This window comes from Eupeodes corollae, chromosome 1, assembly GCF_945859685.1.
Source record: "Eupeodes corollae chromosome 1, idEupCoro1.1, whole genome shotgun sequence".
NCBI lineage: Eukaryota > Metazoa > Arthropoda > Insecta > Diptera > Syrphidae > Eupeodes > Eupeodes corollae.
Window position 1 is genome coordinate 75,748,709 of NC_079147.1, and position 22,561 is coordinate 75,771,269.

Sequence of the window (22,561 nt, forward strand, 5' to 3'; positions counted from 1 at the left end):
TGTTGGTATTAAGCTTTAACAAATAAAAGTATGTCATCTCAACTCCCCTAAATAAGTTTTCTTACACCTATTTTATAAACTTCATGAATCATGCGTGTTAATAGGATTAAAACTTAATAGAAAAAGACTGCTCAAATCTAAACAACAAAACTAAACTATCAAGTTCGGGTTTGGTTTCGATATTGATTTGTATCTTATTTTTAATGTTGAAAGAAAGCAATAGAAGATTAGTTTGTCTTATGGTTGATGTAAATATTTCATATTGTGCAATGTTAAAACTTTTGGTAAATGATTATGATGATGTAAATGATCACAAGATGGTAATTTTGTTTATAATAATTTAGATGGTGCTTTGAAACATTATAATTAAATTAACATACGTAAAAATGTAGGCCTATGTTTTTCTTTTGTCATAGTTGACTTACAATCTTTAATTCAATCATAAAATTATGTGAGGGGATTATTTCTATCATAATTATAGGAAGATTATTTGAAGTGCATTTTTATGTAACTTTTACCAATTAAGAAGTTTATTTATTGTAAGTTTGTCATTAGTTCAAATAATTTTGTTTTTATAAAATATTATACTGTGTCAAATAAAGTTAAGTGTATTAAAAGAGTAATATAGTAAAAAATATGTGGGATATTCACATTAAAAAAAGCATTTATAGAGGGTGGTTACATTTTAAAGGCCGACATTGATTTTGAATAAACAGAAATCATTTAGAAAATTATTGTTACTTCTTTTTTATTATCATAATATTAATATGGTTTAATTATGTAAGTAAAATAATATCGGATGTTCAAATGGTAGATATGTGCATTCAAGAGGACACAAGCGTCCACAGGTTTTTCTCAAAACCCACCTCTGTCTATCAACTCCTACTCTCACCTCCCCGCGGTGAACATCGGGTGCCTAGTACCTCAACTGGAGATTGGGTTCCAACCCCAGTGGAAAGTTGTTGGGGGCAGCAAACGAGAGAGGGGGGGGGGGAGAAGTGTTTCCACTTAGGCGTGGCGTCTACAGTTCCAATAAGGTTGAACTACTTAGTGAACACCTTATGTGGCTTCTTCGACATATTTGGAGCCAAGGCCTGTAAGGATCAGTTTATTCGGCTCCCCTTCCTTGGAGTTATACTAAGGATCTGGCCCTCCAAGTTGGGGGTTGTGCCGTCGGGTTGAATTTCTGGCCACGTAAAAAATACCTTTAGTTGCGAAGCACCAACAAGCCTCGGATACGGACGGATTCACTGTTGACAACCCACGCAAACGAAATAAGGACAACGAACTTCGGATCTGTACGTGGAATGTTAGGTCCCTTAACAGACCACGTGCAGCCGAACAATTAGCGGAAGCCGTAAACTGCGGCAAGGCAGATATTAGCGCCATCCAAGAAGTGCGATTGGATGGACTGGGCAAATGCAAACTAAAAGACTGCGATATATACTACGGCGACTGCTACCGAGAACAAAGACAGCGTCTGTTTGGGTGTGGATTTGTTGTTGGAACTAGACGCAGGCAAAAAGTCTTGAGTTTTAACAGTGTGAGCGAGCGTATCAAGGCTAAATTCGCCAACATAAGCCTAATATGCGCGCATGCCCCAACAGAGGAGAAAGATGAAGACACGAAAGACATATTCTTCGAGCTCTTGGACAAGACATATGAGCAGTGCTCTGGCTATGACATTAAATTTGTCTTAGGAGATTTTAATGCCAAGCTAGGAAGAGAAGACATCTTTGGTAGCATAATCGGGAGGTACAGCCTGCACGACACCACCTCCGACAACGGATTCAGGCTGGTCGATTTCGCTGCGGGGCGAGACGTTCTATTAGCTAGTACGCAGTTGACGCATCTTAATATCCACAAGGGGACATGGAAATCTCCTGATCAATCAACCGTCAACCAGATTGACCACATTGCGATCGACGCACGACACTTCTCCAGTATCCAGGATATCCGAACATTCCGAGAGGCCAACATTGACTCGGACCACTACCTCGTTGTAGCCAAGGTAAACGGCTACAGATATTCCGATCCAAGCCAAAACAAGGAAGTACTGTGAGAAGATTCGACGTTAGACGGCTACAATCGCAAGAGACTGCCATGTTTTTCCGATCGAGTCTCTAATAACACCCTAAGGAGTCCTATGCTTCCTGCATTAAGCATTGAAAACCAGTGGCAACATTGCTTTGCAACCATCAGAGATGCTGCCTCTGAAGTGCTAGGTTTCACACGGCCACCACAGCGAAACCCCTGGTTTGACGACGAATGCCGGCAAGCTCACGCAGCGAAACAAGAGGCATACAAAACGGCGCTGCACAAAAGGACTAGAGCTGCTCGCGAGCTCTACGAGCAGAAGAGGAGAGAGGAACACCGGCTTTTTAGATGGAAAAAAAGAGAGCATGAGAAGCGCGCGGTCGAGGAGATAGAGGGATGTCACAACAGAAATGAGGTTCGTAAATTATACCAAAAGGTAAAAAAAAACCTCCCAAGAGTACCAGCCACGAACCGAAGCCTGTAAAGACGATCAGGGGAACATCGTAGTAGAACCGCAGTCGATGCTGAGAATATGGAAAGATCACTTCTCCAAATTATATAACGGCGATGACGAACCGAATTCCGCTGTAAAGGAGATAGAACCACTCAACCTCGGCGACGCAGATCAACAATTCCGCCTACCCGACCTTGACGAAGTGATGATAGCTATATCTAAACTTAAGTCAAACAAAGCTGCTGGAGCTGACGGCATCGCTGCCGAACTATTCAAAGCAGCAGGCGATGACCTGGTAAGGAGCATGCACCAACTCATCTGCAAAATATGGTTGGAAGAAAGCATGCCCGATGAGTGGAATCTCAGCATAGTGTGCCCGATACATAAGAAAGGAGAGCCTCTAAACTGCGACAACTACAGAGGCATCAGTCTCCTTAACATTGCGTATAAGATCCTCTCTGCCGTATTATGTGAACGTCTGAAGCCATTCGTCAACAACCTGATTGGTCCTTATTAGTGTGGCTTCAGACCAGGAAAGTCCACCATAATCAAATACTCACAGATCTTGGAAAAAACCCAGGAGCTTCAAATCGATACCCACCATCTCTTTATCGATTTTAAAGCCGCGTATGACAGAATCTATAGAGAAGAGCTCTACCGAGCAATGTCTAGTCTTGGAATCCCTGTCAAACTTATCCGTTTGTGCAGAATGACGATGGAGAATGCACGCTGCTCTATCAAGGTCGGAAAAGATCTCACCGATGTATTTGATGTCAAAAAAGGTTTTAGACAAGGCGATGTACTGTCATGCGACTTCTTCAACATTGTTCTGTAAAGAATTGTGCAAAACTCAACCGTCAACACTAGAGGCACAATCTTCCAAAGATCCATCCAATTACTCGGATACGCAGATGATATTGACATAATTGGAAGATCAAAGCGTGATGTCAGTGGAGCGTTTTTGAGCATTGTGACGGAAGCGAAGAAGATGGGTTGGTCAATGAGGGCAAGACCAAGTATATGCCGTCATCAAAAAAGGACACTGAACGAAGACGTCTTGGACAAAACCTTACCAAGGACAGCTATAACTTTGAGATAGTTAAGGACTTTGTCTACCTAGGCACCGCTATTAACTCAGACAACGACACCAGCGCTGAAATGAAACGAAGAATAACTCTTGCAAATCGCTGCTTCTTTGGACTTAGAAGGCAATTGAGAAGTAAAGTCCTCTCTCGAGCATCTAAAATCACCATCTATAAGACACTCATCATCCCGGTTCTCATTTATGGCGCTGAGGCCTGGACCCTGTCAAAGAAAGATAAGAGCGTCTTAGGATGCTTCGAGAGAAAAATTCTTCGGGTGATTTTTGGTCCCGTACGCATAGATGGAGAACAGAGGAGAAGATATAACGACGAACTGTACGAACTGTACAGCGACACTGACCTAGTTAGCAGAATTAAAGTCCAACGGCTTAGATGGCTAGGTCATGTAGAGCGGATGTACATCAACGCTCTAGCCCGAAAGATCTTCTAATCCAATCCCGAGTGACGGCGCAGTAGAGGAAGACCGCGAATCAGGTGGTGCACCCAGGTGGGAGAGGACCTCAACCAACTTAGCGTGCTAAAATGGAGACAGCTAGCTAGGGACCGAGCTAGCTGGAGACGCTTGTTGGTTAAGGCCCAGATCCGCCCCGGACTGTAGCGCCACCTTAAGTAAGCAAGTCAAATAATATCGACCAAATGGCGGCCAAGACCCCGGCAATCGCCAGAACACTTTTCCACCATTCTTAACATTGATGACGCTTGAAATGTCAGAAGGCTTTAATTCTTGAGTTAATTGCATTTTGTATGCGTTTTTCAATTTTGAAGTATGAGCAATCCAATTTATTTTATTATCAATCAATAAACCGAGATACTTATACTCAGATATATGTTCGATTGTAAAGCATTTAGAAGAGCAGTTAAGACTTACATTGAAACTCAGGTCACTGTTGGATAGAGTGCATACATTTTTGTTAACTCCAAACTTTTTACAAAAAATAAGATTCATTAAAGAACATAAGCTTAGTTTTATCACTTATGACAAGCTTTTGAATACCGAACCAATGCCTAAGAACCTCTAAATCATAATTCAAATTAGCGAATATGTTCAACCAATAACATCACCGAAACCTGTTACAGAACCCTTCAAGTCGAGGTAGAAGATAGAATTTATATATATATTAAGAATAAAATGGGACCTAGAACCGAACCTTGGGGAACGCCAATAGTTATATCTAAAGTTCCACTGAACGAATCTCTTATTTTAACTCTTTGTCTTCTACCCTAAAAATATGAACAAAACCATTTGATAATGAATCCTCTAAACCAAAGTTTTTCAAGTTAAATTAGCAACAGATCATAATCCACAGTATCAAATGCTGCTATCAATATAGATAGCAGCTGTGAATTTGCGACTGTTAAGACTGGTATAGATCTGGCTGCAAAATTGAAGAAGTGCGTCTTTCGTTGATCTGCCCGATCTCAATCCAAACTGGTTTCTACTAAAAAAGTTAATTTTATCCAAATACGATACAATTTTGAATTTCATCATTTTTTCAAAAAGTTAAGAAAAAACAGGAAGGAGAGATATTGGATTATAATTATTAAGATTTTTAGAATCACCTTTCTTAAAAATTGGTATAACCTCAAATATATTTAAGCTGTTTGGAAAAATCCCACTATAATATCAATTATTAAATATATGGGCCAATACATCAGCGACATTAAAAGCGATACTTTTTAAAAAATTGTTAGATAAACTGTTTTGGTTTGCAGAATTTGAGCTATCTAGGGAATTAATAATTTTATAAAGCTCAAAAGAATCGATAGGCTTACATAAAAAGCTGTGTCGAGATCCATTTAACAATGCCATAAAACAATGTCTGTAACAGAAACTTTCGCTTAAGGTTATGAAGCCAGCATAAACATTGCTGGAAAAAATTATGTCCCCCTCTTTTTTGAGATCGCCTTTAGCTATTTCAAATTTTTGACAATAGTAGTGTTCTTTACACAAGGTTTGCCTGAGCACTGAGCAGCAACTTCTTTTGATAACTCTGAATATTTTTTCTGCAAAGACAAAGATTATTAGGTTGTTTTCTACATTTAGAGTGCAACTTATTCTTCTAACATCCAAGGTTTCAATTTATGTACGCTACAAACTATTTAACTTCCCATAGAAAGTTATTGCAATGGGTCCGATTTGTCAAATTGAAAATTTTGACATTTCTCGACGTTTCAAGGAGCCTCGAGTGCATTACACAAGAACCAGAAGAGATATCGATTTCAAATAAATTTTGTTATACAGATAATAAGGCAGAAAGATGCAGAAAGGGCTCTCAAGAAAATTTCGTGGGTGGTTTTTTTACCATAGCAGTTTGAAAAAAAGGTGAAAATTTTGGTTAACCCTAAATATCTTACGAACCAAAAACGCTAAAGACATGAATTAAATTTTATATAATAAATTGTAGCGTGATACCAAACATGCATATTTTTTGCAAAAAAATCAATATAACGGTTTTTTTATAAATCAAAAAAACTGAAAAAAATTTTGTCACCTCTAAAATTTTACGACTGAAATATGATTTCATCTCTAAAACAATTTTGTGCAACGAAGAATAATGGTTTTGACATCTGATAAAATTTTGAGAAAAATCGAATTGACAGTTTTTTTTATAAAAAATAAAAATCTAAAAAAAACATTACTCAAAGTTGGTAAAAATTGAATATCGATTCAAATATCTTTTCAAAAACTAGAAATTTGGGGTTCAATCTTATTTTATCTTATAAGAAATATTGTTTTTAACATTTTGAAAAATGTTGAGAAAAAAAAAAATGTATAAAAGTTGGTAAAAATTGATTTTCGACTCAAATATCTTTTCAAAAGTTGAAGATATTGGCTTTAATTTACTTTTATCTTTCAAAAAATCTTGTTGTCAAGATTCAGTTAAAGTTTGAAAAAAATCGAACTGACAGTTTTTTTATAAAAAAATAAAAACCGAAAAAAAATTAACAAAAGTTGGTAAAAAATTATTTTCGACTCAAATATCTTTTAAAAACTTTGAGCTAATTGCTTGTAATTAATTTTTTCTTATAAAAAATGTTGTTTTCAACATTAGAACAAGTTTTGAGCAAAATCGAATTAACAGTTTTTTTACAAAAAATAAAAACCAAAAAAAAAAATGTATAAAAGTTAGTAAAAATTGATGTTCGACTCAAATATCTCTTCAAAAATTTTATATATTGGCTTCAAACTAATTTTATCTTATAAGAAATATTGTTTTCAACATTTGGTAAAATTTTTTTATAAATTCAAATTGACAGTTTTTTACAAAATATAAAACTCTAAAAAAAAAATAATACTAAAACTTAGTAAAAATTTACTTACTACTCAAAAAGCTTTTCAAAAATTAAAAATATTGTCTTCAAACTTTTTTTATTTCACAGAAAATATTGTTTCTGATATTCAGTAATTTGTACATATATAAAAATCCAGCTGTCTGTTTTTTCATAAAAAATAAAATGTACAAAAATAGTACGCAAATTTGGTAAAAATTGATACGAGTACATATAGAAAAACTTTAAAGCAAGACAAATCGACAGACGGGATGGGAAGTTATCAGTGTGGGTCGCATCCCAGCCTCTTTTTCTGTTAGTGAATTGAGCAAAGTTCTTCACTTTAACCAACTTTCTGCATCCTGTTTTTCACACCATGACTTATTACACTTCACTTACCAGTGCGAACCTCTTGCTTCAAGCAGCAGTTATTGCTTTAGAGACTTTAGAAGCATTAATTATAACCAACTAGAAAATGACTTAAGATCGGTTGAATAGTCTCGAGTTTTCTTTATGGAGTCTGTCGACGACCAAGTTTCTTTTATTGACGAACTTCATAAGGTCTACACTGACTTAAGAAATAAAGTTGTTCTTGAGATTAGGGAAGCTAAGAGACGTTTCTATGCTCCTCGACTCAACCCTTCATTAGCCGGTCATAGACTTTGGAAAAATTTAAAAGAAATTGGTGTTGGTAAGCACATTAACAATGTTTCTACTATCATTGATTGTGATGAGTTGAATACCAATTTCACATGACTATCATCATTTGAGTTTAATGATAGCGCAGACTTTTCTGGACATTTAGAAACCGACATCAGCTCTACAAGGGGCTTTAGCTTCTCTGCAATTGATGATGAAGTCGTTCTAAAAACCTGTTTATCCATCAAGGCAACTCTACCGATTACATTGAGATACATAACACATCTTTTCAACACTATTATCATGACTGGGGTTTTTCCTACCGTCTGGAAACGTGTTATAAATTGTTCCTATTCCAAAAACCCGAAATGAGTATCGGCCAATAGCCATATTGCCATATTTATCGAAAGTTTTTGAAAAAATTATGAACACGCAAATGCTCAATATCTAAAACGTAACGACATGCTATGTCCCAATCAATCCGGTTTCCGTCCCAAACACAGTTGCACTACTGCCCTTATAAATGTGGTAGAGGAAATTAGAGAAAGTATAGATAAGAATTTTGTGTCTTTTCTCAAAAGCCTTTGACACTGTTAACCACCGTAATTTAGCCATCAAATTTAGGGATGAGTTTCAATTTACGTCATCATCAGTGAGACTCATTTTCTCATATCTTAGTTCTAGACACCAAGCAGTAGTTGCTAACAACCAAACTTCAAATTTTCTTCCGCTAACACGAGGTGTTCCCCAAGGGTCTATTTTGGGCCCATTACTTTTGACCATGTATGTTAATGAGCTCCAGTCTCTTAGCTTTAACTCATCCATACATATGTATGCCGACGATGTACAGCTTAGGTACAGTTGTCCACTGGGGTTGGTTGAAAATGGTATTTGGGAGATAAACAAAGATCTTAATAAGATATTGCTCTGGTCGCGATCAAACGGACTTTGTTTAAATCCTACTATGTCAAAATGCTTAGACATTTCAAAAGACCCTACAGTCTCCAATATTACTCAATGATAACCCTATTCAGTTTGTTGACTCAGCCAAGAATCTTGGAGTAGTATTCAATACGACACTCACTTGGACAAATCATATAAAACTCATCACAGGTAGAGTTTACGGAGGCTTACGTATGTTATGGACCACCCAGAGAATCACTCCAATAAAAACAAGGAAGATACTTGCTAAGTCACTGCTTATTCCACTTTTATTATTTGGGTGTGAACTATTTAGTAATTGTGATTCCAAGCACAAAAGGAAACTTAATGTTGTCTATAATAGTGTAACAAGATATATTTTTGGGCTACGGAAATATGTTCATATAACCTCATATGCAAAATCAATATATGGTTTTTCTCTTGATAATCTTTTCTCGTTTAGGACCTTAATAATGCTCCACAATATCATGGAAACCTTTACAACAGAATCCTTTTTCCACGCTCTAATCGAAGCAGCGATCTGATACCTATACGCTACTCCTATCTTGTTTCAAACCGTCAATTTTTCGTTCACGCAGTTCAGTTGTGGAATTCCCTACCTCAAACTATAAGGATGATAGGCTGCACTACACGGTTTAGAATAAGACTTAGGCAGTATTTTGCGGCATTGCGATGATTTTAACTTTTGTTTTTTGTTTTTACTTTAAAGGTGTTTTATAAGGTTTTATAATAAAGTCCATGGATCATATTTTTTTCATTAATTTAATGGTATAAAGTAGTTTTGTTAATATAAATTTTGTTTTTCAAGTCATCTTGTTTAAAATTTAGTATTCACTCATTTCATGTAAACCAATTCTAAAACTGAGGCTTGTACTACCTTAAAAGATATTGTATCTTACTGTACAAGGCTAAATAATATGTAATAAATACAAAATACAAATAGTTTTTAAGTTATAATAGACTCCCGAAAATTGAGTCCGAAAAAACTACTTAAACAAAAAACCAGAAAATTCTTGATATCATCAATTCTTTATCATTGTCTGGGTTTTTGAAATTTTTTAGCGTTTTTTGCATTAATAGAAATGGCAATAAAAAAGAAATTATATTCTTTTCGAAAAAGCTAAGTTTTTAAACAATTTTTTACATTTATGCGTGAAAACAACAAAACCCTCTAAGCTATTGTTTTTTGTTCTTAAATATAGCATATTTAGAAAACTGTTGGAATCTTTGAATTCTTTCATGTGTAGACCAAATTAAATAGTTAGACTATGCCTTGCTGGACACCAGCGTTCTAAATAAATTCAATAACTAAAGTTAACAATTAAGCCCTTGAAATGTGTACATTTAAGGTTAAGATACACATTATGTTATCTCAATTTTGTTAGCCTCCTTTACGTAACATTAAAGAACATTTTTAAGGAGTGAGTAAAAATTCGTTAAGCGTGTGAACACCCCCTCAACCTGATTAAAAGTCTGGATCCGCCCTTGAGTACATTTGTTTGATCCTCAATCCTTACATGCTCGTACTGAATATCGAAAACTATATTTTCTGTGAAATAAAATAAGTTTGAAGCCAATATTTTTAATTTTTGAAAAGCTATTAGAGCCGAAAGTAAATTTTTACCAAGTTTTAGTATTGTTTTTTTTTAATGAGTTTTATTTTTTGTAAAAAAAACTGTCAATTGGAGTTTTTTAAAACATTTACCAAATGTTGAAAACAATATTTCTAATAAGATAAAATTAGTTTGAAGCCAATATTTAAAATTATTGAAAAGCTATTTGAGTCGAAACTAAATTTTTAGTTTTAGTATTTTTTTTTTTATTTTTTTTTTTTGTAAAAAAACTGTCAATTCGATTTTTCTAAAAATTTTATCGAATATTGAAAACAATATTTCTTATAAGATAAAATTAAATTGAAGACAATATTTTAAATTTTTGAAAAGATATTTGAGTCGAAAATCAATTTTTACCAACTTTTATACATTTTTTTTAGGTTTTTATTTTTTGTAAAAAAAACTGTCAATTCGATTCTTCTCAAAATTTGTCAAAATGTTGAAAACAATATTTCTTATAAGATAAAATAAGTTTCAAGCCGAAATTTGAAGTTTTTGAAAAGATATTTGAATCGATATTCAATTTTTACCAACTTTGAGTAATGTTTTCTTTTAGATTTTTATTTTTTATAAAAAAAACTGTCAATTCGATTTTTCTCAAAATTTTATCAGATGTCAAAAACATTATTCTTCGTTGCACAAAATTGTTTTGGAGATGAAATAATATTTTAATCGTAAAATTTTGGAGGTGACACATTTTTTTTTCAGTTTTTGTGATTTATAAAAAAAACGATAAATGGATTTTTTTCAAAAAATATACTTCTTTGATATCACGTTACAATATATTATATAAAATTTAATTCAAGTCTCTAGCGTTTTTGGTTCGTAAGATATTTAGGTTTCACCTTTTTTTCAAACTGCTATGGTAAAAAAACCACCCACGCAATTTTCTTGAGAGCCCTTTCTGCATCTTTCTGCATTATTTCTGTATAACAAAATTTATTTGAAATTGATATCTCTTCCGGTTCTTGAGCTTTGGACGACGAAAAAAACTTCGCGAACGTATGGACGTACGGACGTACGGACCCGTTACAATAACTTCCTATGGAAATTTAAAAACATACCGATAGTGATTAGATTTACTTTCAAATCGATTGAAGAAGTTTGTCATACGTCCTGAGGGCCAGGAATTGGCTTTAAGAATCTGGTATGATTTAAAACTAAGTTAATTTGATAAATTTGTTAAGTTAACACCATTTAGTACATTTTGTTGGACCTTCACATGTGTACTCTGCATGGTTTTAAGTTAATTCTACATTTCAAATTTATTCTAGTGTTAACCAACTCTAATAATTGCGAAGCTGAGATAAAGCCCAATCAATCAAATATGAACATACATATGTAGATACGAAAACACCATTTTTTGCGATGATGTTTAGCTTTCACTTAAAAAGTTGAACAACATATCCTAAAGCTAAAATAATTTAATATTTTGATTAATAGATACTTTCGTTGAACTTTAACTTAAAAATAAATCAACACATCATCCACATAAACCAACATCTATATTTCAAAAATCAATTCGATTCCATTAAAGTATCCACACAACACACCACACACTTTCTTATTAAATTACACTAAAATTAAATAAAAAGAACTACAAAACAAACCTTGAAAGATAAACCTACTATTAAAAAGAAGAAGAAGAAGAATGTCAATAGTAATTTGCAGATAAATTATGCGAGTTTAAGATAAATGCTAGCTCTTTCTTTTTCTCCAGTCAGATAAATCCCCCCTCGCCTGCCCTCAGGATGTATGACTCCACTCTTTATCATATTTCAAAACCATGCTGGGTTTATAGACTGTTAATAGTAATCACCATCAAAATGCTATCAACAGTTCTGCTAATTTTGATCTATACGTACGAGTGCCGTCCTTACGCCTTCCTCAAACATAACCTCTCTCTGGACCTACACTTCTTCGGCTCGGGTAGTGTCGCTTCCTAATCAATATGCATCGAAGCAACTCACAAGTCACAATCATGCTGAGTGCTAGAAGGGGGTTTTTGCTGAATGAGGATTGAGGGTCGGTATCAGTATCGGTCTCGGACTTGATATCCAACAAATACCTAAAGGGTGATTTTTTTGAGGTTAGGATTTTCATGCATTAGTATTTGACAGATCACGCGGGATTTCAGACATGGTGTCAAAGAGAAAGATGCTCAGTATGCTTTGACATTTCATCATGAATAGACTTACTAACGAGCAACGCTTGCAAATCATTGAATTTTATTACCAAAATCAGTGTTCGGTTCGAAATGTGTTTCGCGCTTTACGTCCGATTTATGGTCTACATAATCGACCAAGTGAGCAAACAATTAATGCGATTGTGACCAAGTTTCGCACTCAGTTTACTTTATTGGACATTAAACCAACCACACGAATGCGTACAGTGCAACGTTAAGCCTAGTACATACTTCCTCGTGAAGTGAACGTTCGCCAGTGGAGAAAGTGAACTTTTGACATTGCTCACTGGTACACACTTGTGAGTACACGTTGTGAACATGAACAAACCAAATGTCAAAGCTTCACCAACAGTTCCCGTACATTTTGCACGTGAATTGCCCGTGAACGAAAACTCTCCACTTTGTTCTCCACTCAGCTTCACGAGCAAGTTCACGGGTGAACCAAAAACTGAAATTTGTATGGGTTCACGAGATGGTTCACAAGTATGTACTAGGCTTTACGGTGAATGGCGACCGCTATCGTTCAATGCTAACAAACTTTTTGTTGCCAAAAATGGAAGAACTGAACTTGGTTATCATGTGGTTTCAACAAGATGGCGCTACATGCCACACAGCTCGCGATTCTATGGCCATTTTGAGGGAAAACTTCGGAGAACAATTCATCTCAAGGAATGGACCGGTAAGTTGGCCACCAAGATCATGCGATTTGACGCCTTTAGACTATTTTTTGTGGGGCTACGTCAAGTCTAAAGTCTACACAAATAAGCCAGCAACTATTCCAGCTTTGGAAGACAACATTTCCGAAGAAATTCGGGCTATTCCGGCCGAAATGCTCGAAAAAGTTACCCGAAATTGGACTTTCCGAATGAACCACCTAAGACACAGCCGCGGTCAACATTTAAATGAAATTATCTACAAAAAGTAAATGTCATGGACCAATCTAACGTTTCAAATAAAGAATCGATGAGATTTTGCAAATTTTATGCGTTTTTTTTTAAAGTTCTCAAGCTCTTAAAAAATCACCGTTTACCATACAAAAACAAAAACAAAATAGCAACAAATTACACGTTGTGCGTATTCAACAACAGGTGGTGGGGGTAGTCAACTCAACTCGGTTTATGCACTCTCAACCATTTCAACGTCAAGCCCAGCATAAGCCATCATCAACAGAAACAAAAACAGAAACAGCAACAGTTCCAGCTTCATGAAACTAGTAACCATAGTTACCATGGTCCTACTCGCCTATCCTAATAAATATAGGCAGCTGTTGTATTTCAAGAACTAGATACTTCTTGCCTGCCACTGCCGGCAGTCGCATTACATCGGTCGTAGTCATCGTCGTCGTAGTCGTCGTCTTCTGGGTCGCGTGTGGAGTCTCTATTTCTATAGACTCATCATAAAAGCGTTAACTTCAACGCCTCCGTCTTTTTTTTATTCGAATTCAAAGTGAAATCAATTTTCTAGGAGCATAAAAAGTGTCAATTAATTAAAAGGTTGGTGAAATTCAATTTATATAAATTATAAACAAAACAAAAAAACTTATTTTTTTTCGCAAAAACTTGTTTTGTTTTTAATTGAGTTCATTTCTATGAAAACAAAAATCTGTGTCATTTAAATTCTTGTCTATTCAACTATCGACTTATAGTTAAAGTAGATACATTATTATTTTTACACTAAGCTTAGATGTTTACAACTTACAAGGTTCGTCAATGTATAGAGGGGGAGGATATAAACATATCGCTTTTTAATTAATGCGCGAATTGATTAATGTGTTTCTACGTATTTCTGTTTTTATTGACGATTTTTGCTTAACTTAATTATAATGGATGTCATTTCAGTTTAAGATTGATTTTTTTTAATCTACTTCGATAAGAAAATTGAATTACATAAAGTTTTTGTTTTGATTGGGGATTTACATACTTAATTTAATCTTTTTTTTATTTAAAATAAAAAAAAAATAAAAACAATTTAAACCTACGATGGAGACAATTTCATAAAATGCATAAACAAAATAACGCGTTCTAATTTCCACCCACCTTCGTGTTGATAAAAGAGTTGCGTTTGAGGTTTGAATTAAACTTATTGCTAAACCTTACGATATTTTTCTGTAATGTTTTTCAATAAGGCGGCTTAGTACTTTACATATACTCGTGTGTATAATTGGTTTAACTTTAAATTAAGTGAGATTCAAATAAAATTTTGGTTTTCTAGAGTTTTTTGATTTGTAATTCTTTTTCGTTAAAAAATAATTACAAATATTTTGTATTAAAGTTAGTGGAAAATAATAACTTTTTAACTTTAGAAAATATTGTAATCGGTCCAATTTGTCGAATTGAAAATTTTGACATTTCTCGACGTTTCAAGGTCCCTAGAGTCGAAATAAAAGATTTTTAGAAAGATGTTTGTGCATGCGTGTGTACGTACGTTTGTACGTCCGTACGTTCGCGACGTTTTTTTCGTCCTCCATAGCTCAAGAACCAGGAGAGATATCGACTTCAAATAAATTTTTCTACACAGATAATAAGGCAGAAAGATGCAGAAAAGGCTCTCAACAAAATTGCGTAGGTGCTTTTTTACCATAGCAGTTTGAAAAAAAGGTGAAAATTTTAGTTAACTCTAAATATCTTACGAACCAAAAACGCTAGAGACTTGAATTAAATTTTATATAATATATTGTAACATGATACCAAACAGGTATATTTTTTGAAAAAAATCAATATAACGGTTTTTTTTTAAATCAATAAAACTGAAAAAAAAATTTGTCACCTCCAAAATTTTACGATTGAAATATGATTTCATCTCTAAAACAATTTTGTGCAACGAAGAATAATGGTTTTGACATCTGATAAAATTTTGAGAAAAATCTAATTGACAGTTTTTTTTATAAAAAATAAAAATCTAAAAAAAACATTACTCAATGTTCGTAAAAATTGAATATCGATTCAAATATCTTTTCAAAAACTTGAAATTTCGGCTTCAAGCTTATTTTATCTTATAAGAAATATTGTTTTTAACATTTTGAAAAATGTTGAGAAAAATCGAATCGACAGTTTTTTTACAAAAAATAAAAACATAAAAAAAAAATTATAAAAGTTGGTAAAAATTGATTTTCGACTCAAATATCTTTTCAAAAATTTTAAATATTGGCTTCAAAGTAATTTTATCTCATAAGAAATATTGTTTTCAACATTTGGTAAAATTTTTAAAAATCGAATTGACAGTTTTTTTTAACAAAAAATAAAACTCTAAAAAAAAACAATACTAAAACTTGGTAAAAATTTACTTTCGGCTCAAATAGCTTTTCAAAAATTAAAAATATTGTCTTCAAACTTATTTTATTTCACAGAAAATATTGTTTTCAATATTCAGTAATTTTTATAAAGGGTGATTTTTTTGAGGTTAGGATTTTCATGCATTAGTATTTGACAGATCACGCGGGATTTCAGACATGATGTCAAAGAGAAAGATGCTCAGTATGCTTTGACATTTCATCATGAATAGACTTACTAACGAGCAACGCTTGCAAATTATTGAATTTTATTACCAAAATCAGTGTTCGGTTCGAAATGTGTTTCGCGCTTTACGTCCGATTTATGGTCTACATAATCGACCAAGTGAGCAAACAATTAATGCGATTGTGACCAAGTTTCGCACTCAGTTTACTTTATTGGACATTAAACCAACCACACGAATGCGTACAGTGCGTACAGAAGAGAATATTGCGTCTATTTCTGAGAGTGTTGCTGAAGACCGTGAAATGTCGATTCGTCGCCGTTCGCAGCAATTGGGTTTGTGTTATTCGACCACATGGAAGATTTTACGCAAAGATCTTGGTGTAAAACCGTATAAAATACAGCTCGTGCAAGAACTGAAGCCGAACGATCTGCCACAACGTCGAATTTTCAGTGAATGGGCCCTAGAAAAGTTGGCAGAAAATCCGCTTTTTATCGACAAATTTTGTTCAGCGATGAGGCTCATTTCTGGTTGAATGTCTACGTAAATAAGCAAAATTGCCGCATTTGGAGTGAAGAGCAACCAGAAGCCGTTCAAGAACTGCCCATGCATCCCGAAAAATGCACTGTTTGGTGTGGTTTGTACGCTGGTGGAATCATTGGACCGTATTTTTTCAAAGATGCTGTTGGACGCAACGTTACGGTGAATGGCGATCGCTATCGTAACAAACTTTTTGTTGCCAAAAATGGAAGAACTGAACTTGGTTGACATGTGGTTTCAACAAGATGGCGCTACATGCCACACAGCTCGCGATTCTATGGCCATTTTGAGGGAAAACTTCGGAGAACAATTCATCTCAAGGAATGGACCGGTAAGTTGGCCACCAAGATCATGCGATTTGACGCCTTTAGACTATTTTTTGTGGGGCTACGTCAAGTCTAAAGTCTACACAAATAAGCCAGCAACTATTCCAGCTTTGGAATTTCCATTTCCGAAGAAATTCGGGCTATTCCGCGGTCAACATTTAAATGAAATTATCTTCAAAAAGTAAATGTCATGGACCAATCTAACGTTTTAAATAAAGAATCGATGAGATTTTGCAAATTTTATGCGTTTTTTTTTTTTTTTAAAGTTCTCAAGCTCTTAAAAAATCACCGTTTATAAAAATCCAACAGTCCGTTTTTTCATAAAAAATAAAATCTACAAAAAATAGTACTCAAATTTGGTAAAAATTGATACGAGTACATATAGACAAATTTTTAAGCAAGACAAATAGACAGACGGGATGGGAAGTTATATGTGTGGGTCGCATCCCAGCCTCTTTTTTTATAATAAACGGGCACTCAAGGGGTTACTAATACCCTTAACATGTTTAAAGTTCAAACACAGTGCGAGCTTTAGGAAAACAGGGAAGGATTAAACAGGAGATGCCGATGCACATTGGTCTTAAAGTTTTGAATATCAAAATGAAAGGAAAAACAGAGCTTGGTAAAGCATTCCGCATTCGTGACGTCCGAAATTGGGCTCAAGGTTAAACTAATGTGCATTCCTAGAAAAACGAGTATTACGGCTGAATTGTTTTAGGAGGGGGATGCAACTGGCTAATTCGATAGAACACTGTTTATAAAAATATCGGTAGAACAACGAAAGGCATGAAACATTACGGCGGTGTTCAAGTGACGTAATTGTTTCGGTTATAGTTAAGTTAGGTTAGGTTGGAGTGGTTGTCCAGATGTCATTGACGCACGTAGACCTCAAGGGTCCATTGTGAAACCACAAATGAGGTTACTCATGGGAGAGTAATGGACTTAAACAAACCATTTCGTACTTTTAATAAAGTTAGAGAGACGTTTTGTGTCAATCGTTGCCAGTTCACTGGTGTTATCGAAGAAGAGATTACCGAGAAAGTTATTCCTTCTAATGGAGAGTGCTGGACATGTACATAGAAGGTGTTGGACTGTTTCCTCTTCCTCCTCGTTTATGCAGCTTCTACAGAAGTCATTTGTATAGTGTAGACCCCTAGCCTCAGAGCATGTCTTCCTATGAGACAGTGTCCCGTTTTTACTCCAATTGTAGAGCTTATACTTTGTCTGCTCAGTGATATCAAGCTTTTTGACCGTTTTAAGTCAATACTTGTTATGTTATGTTTTTGTCTAATCTAATCTAATCTTAATCGCCATTGCTTCGGCCTGGAATACACTGCATTGATGGGGAAGTCTATAGGATAGACTGAGATTCAGTTGTTCTGAAAAGATACCACTTCCAACTCCGTGATCGGTCTTTGAACCGTCAGTATAGAAGTGTACCGTATCGTCTTCCAGGGGTCTCTCTTCTTCCCAGGAGGATCTTGAAGGGATGGACACATGGAAGCTTTTACCGAGTACCATTTTTGGGGTGGTATAGTCTAAGCGATCTGGGATAGATCTGAAATTGTCTAGAATAGTAGTATGTCCAGTATTGTTACTGGTCCATTGAGAGGTGGCTCTAAGCCTTACACATGAGTTGGCAGCCACCTTTTTAGAGAAGATGTCAAGTGGTGTTAGATTTGAAAGCACTTCCAGTGCTGCGGTTGGTGTTGAGCGAAGTGCTCGTGTGATGCACATACCTGCTGACCGCTGGACTTTGATGAGCTTATTTAGATTTACTATCTTGTCCAGTGCGGTCCACCATACGACGGCTCCATAAATGAGTATCGGCCTGATTACCGAAGTGTATAGCCAGTGGGTTATTTTTGGGGAGAAGCCCCATTTTGATCCTATGGCCTTTTTACAAGTAAAAAGCGCTACAGTAGACTTTTTGACTCTTTCATCAATATTTGCTTTCCAATTTAGTTTTTTGTCTAAAATGAAGCCCAAATATTTAGCTTGATCGGAAAAGCTTAATGGTATTCCTCTAATCTTGGGTGGGCTAATCTGAGGAATTTTATATCTTCTCGAAAATATCATTAATTTAGTTAGCCTGTTTAGGGCATTTTGTAGGAGTTCCGAGAGAACTTGGAGGTGCTTCCCAGATACGGATATCGCAACGTCGTCAGCATAGGCAATCCCCTTAAAACCCTCTGCTTCAAATGCTGTAAGTATGTCGTTTACTACCATATTCCATAAAAGAGGCGAAAGGACTCTACCTTGGGGAGTGCCTCGATTCACCGATCGGGTGGTAAGAAAACTTCTCACGTTAGAAATTATTGTCCTGCTTTTGAGCATAAGACTTATAAGATCTATGAGTGACTTCTCTAATTTCAGCTTAATCATTGCTGTTGTGATCGCCTGGTAACTGACGTTGTTGATAGCTCCTTCAATATCTAGGTACGCTACCAGGTTATATTCTTTGTATTCGAGGGAATGTTCAATAGTACGTACCAGCAAGTGAAGAGCTGATTCTACTGATTTTCCCTTAGAGTAAGCATGTTGAGCTGTGGAAATGAGACATGGTTTTAAATTATGTCTAAGGTAAATTTCAATTAATCTTTCCAAGGTTTCTGAAGGAGATCTAGTGTACTTAGATCTGTTGAAGAGTTTGCGACAGCTCTTTCTGAATGGTTCTAGTTCTTTACGCCACCAATGAGGTTTCTTTTTACCCTTTAAAATGGTTACAGGGCATGAAGATCTCAATGATTCATTTAAGGCTTGGGTGAGATGATTTACAGAAAGGTCTAGTTCATCTTTACTCGAGGAGCTTTTAAGAAGGTTGTGATTAAGCAGTTGTGCTAGTACTTCCCTATAACGCTCCCAGTTAATATTCCGGTGATTTCGAAATCCCGTAGATGTATTGGCTACATCTTTGAGCTCAAACGGTTATAGTTCTATCGCCTATCAATTTCAAAGCTCTTTTTTGGATCCTGTCCAAGATACTTAAACTTGTTTTAGGGGCACCTGCTCAAATATATAGAGCTATATTCAAATTTTGGACGAATGAAGGCTTTATAAATTACAGCCAGATCAGAAGAGGTGAAAAACTTCTTGCACCGTCGGAGAAATCCTAAGCACCTAGCAGCATTTTTTGCAATATCGAATATGTGATCATTCCATAAGAGGTGATCTGTGATATTCATACCGAGTTCTGAAAGTTGATTAGTTTCCTGGATGCAAGCGCCGCTCATGGATAGTGGGTTACGCTTTAACGACAGGAGACAGCATTGAGTTTTTGAAGCATTAAATTCTACACGGTTTTTGATTCCCCATTGTACAATGCTGTCGAGATCAGAATTTAATGAGCTTATTATACGCTGCCGTTGAGGTTCCACATCCGAAGGACAAGGATGAGAATCTAAAAACGAATATGAAAAGCTGAGGGTACTGTCATCAGCGTAACAATTTAGTGGGTTAGAAGTTTCAGACAAAAGATCATTTATAAAAATAAGGAAGAGCGTCGGAGACAAAACGGGGCCCTGGGGCACACCAGCGTTTATTTTGTGAATATCAAATTTGAACCCGTCCAACACTACTTGAATTGAACGGTCCGAAAGGTAATTTTTAACCCAACGAAGAAGGGATTCTTCTATATCAAAAGCATGCATTTTCGATTTAATCAATTAACGGTTTATATTATAAATACAGAAAACTGAACAAAAATATTTGAAACCCTGAATAAGGAAATGATGTTATCTTCAGGACAACGAAATCTTAAACTTTTAAGAAAAAATCAAAGAAACGTTTATTTTTACATAAAAACATAAAGCTAAAAAAATGTCTACTAAAAATTGGTAAAAATTGATTTTCGACTTGAATATCTGGTACAAAATAATGATAATGTCTTCAAACTTATTTAATCTTATACAAAATATTGTTTTTAAAAATAAGAATCTACAAAAATGTGTACACAAAATTGGTAAGAACTGATATTCGATTCGAATATTTTAAAAATGAATGAATGTTTTGATTTAAAAATTATTTCATTTTATGCAAAGTTTTGTTTTTAACTTAAGATAATGTTCTTAGATGAATCCAATTTGTATTTTTATAAGAAACAAAAACTTTCAAATGCTGCTTGTAATAAAAATTAGTTTTCAACTAAAAAAGTCGGAAAAAAATCAGAAAATAGAACTAAATTCATTTAACTGTATGCAAAATATTGTTGCAAAGTTTTAGTATTTTTAACTTCCCATAGAAAATTATTGTAATGGGTCCGATTTGTCGAATTGAAAATTTTGACATTTCTCGACGTTTCAAGGTCCCTAGAGATGAAATAAAAGATTTTTAGAAAGATGTCTGTGCGTGCGTGTGTACGTACTGTCTTGACGTTTTTTCGTCGTCCATAGCTCAAGAACCAGAAGAGATATCGATTTCAAATAAATTTTGTTATACAGATAATAAGGCAGAAAGATGCAGAAAGGGCTTTCAAGAAAATTGCATCTGTGGTTTTTTTTTACTATAGCAGTTTAAAAAAAAGATGAACATTTTGGTAAACCCTAATTATCTCACGAACCAATGATGCTAGAGACTTGAATTAAATTTTATATTATATATTGTAACGTGATACTAAACCAGTATACTTTCGGAAAAAATCCAATCAACGTTTTTTTTTTTAAATCAAAAAAACTGAAAAAAGGCTGGGATGCGACCCATACTGATAACTTTCCATCCCTTCTGTCGATTTGTCTTGCTTAAAAGTTTGTCCATATGTACTCGTATCAATTTTTACCAAATTTGCGTACTATTTCTTGTATTAAAAACGGACTGTTGGATTTTTATATAAAAATTACTGAATATCGAAAACAATATTTTCTGTGAAATTAAATAAGTTTGAAGCCAATATTTTATAGTTTTGAAAAGCTATTTGAGTCGAAAGTAAATTTTTACCAAGTTTTAGTATTGTTTTTTTTTTTAGAGTTTTATTTTTGTAATAAAATTGTCAATTCGATTTTTTTCAAAATTTTATCGAATGTTGAAAACAATATTTCTTATAAGATAAAATTAGTTTGAAGCCAATATTTAAAAATTTTGAAAAGATATTTGAGTCGAAAATCTATTTTTACCAACGTTTGTTAAATTTCTTAGATATAGTCAAATAATTTCTTAGATATACTCAAAATATGGTGAATCTGTGCTTAAGGATTTTTATTTTGGGAATTCTGGATTTGGGGATTTTGGTTTTGAGCATTTTGGTTTCAGAGATTTTAGATTTGGGGATTTGGTTTTGGGAATTTTTCTTTGGGGCTAGGGTACCCAACCCACTACTACTCTCTGACATAAAATCTAATATAACATAAAAATGAAAACTCATGATCTGCAGTGAATATTAATAAAAATAATCCAACGTAGTTTTATCTGTCTAGAACTTTAAGATGTCAGTTTTATACATTTTTGCATTTAAATAAAATACTTTTTTTCAATTATTATTAATATGTTGTAAGATCCCGGCCAATGGTAAATAATACTTCGTAACAGAGTGCCTGAACTAAACATAATATCAACATACAAATCAGCTTTTTAAACTTTTATTCTTAGATATAATTCTAACTTAAATTCTTTTTGACATCAATAAGTGCGTTTTTTGGTATTCCATGCATAGTACAGTGATAAATTGCCAACACAACGATCCGTAGTCGCCAGATTATGGTATTTGAAAATTGGTACAACTGAAAAAAGATCTGTCAGAATTAAAAATTAAATTGGGTAGCGCAACAGCCCGTTGTGAACCAGGGCCTAGTGACTTACAACTCTCAACCATTCCTGTGTGCGAGTACTGTTTTCAGGAATGGAAGGGACCTACAATTTAAGGCCGAATCTAACGGCTAATTTGAGAAGCACTTTTTCATGACAAGATTTACTCTTGAAGGATTTGTCAATTCCTCGCAAGAGGCAGTACCCGCGCAAATTATTTTTTTTTAAATTAAGGTGGCACAGGCAGGGATTGAACCCATGAC

General features: G+C 34.6%; 1 protein-coding gene across 1 annotated transcript in view; it reads left to right on the forward strand.

Annotated features, from left to right (window-relative positions):
- Positions 1-13,524: 13,524 nt before the first annotated feature.
- The window catches only part of LOC129938346 (aminopeptidase N-like), a 44,990-nt gene continuing 35,953 nt past the window's right edge, over positions 13,525-22,561 (forward strand). The window contains exon 1 of the mRNA XM_056045835.1: positions 13,525-13,736. The gene's annotated coding sequence lies outside the window, so the exon portion shown is untranslated. The remainder of the gene's footprint in view (positions 13,737-22,561) is intronic.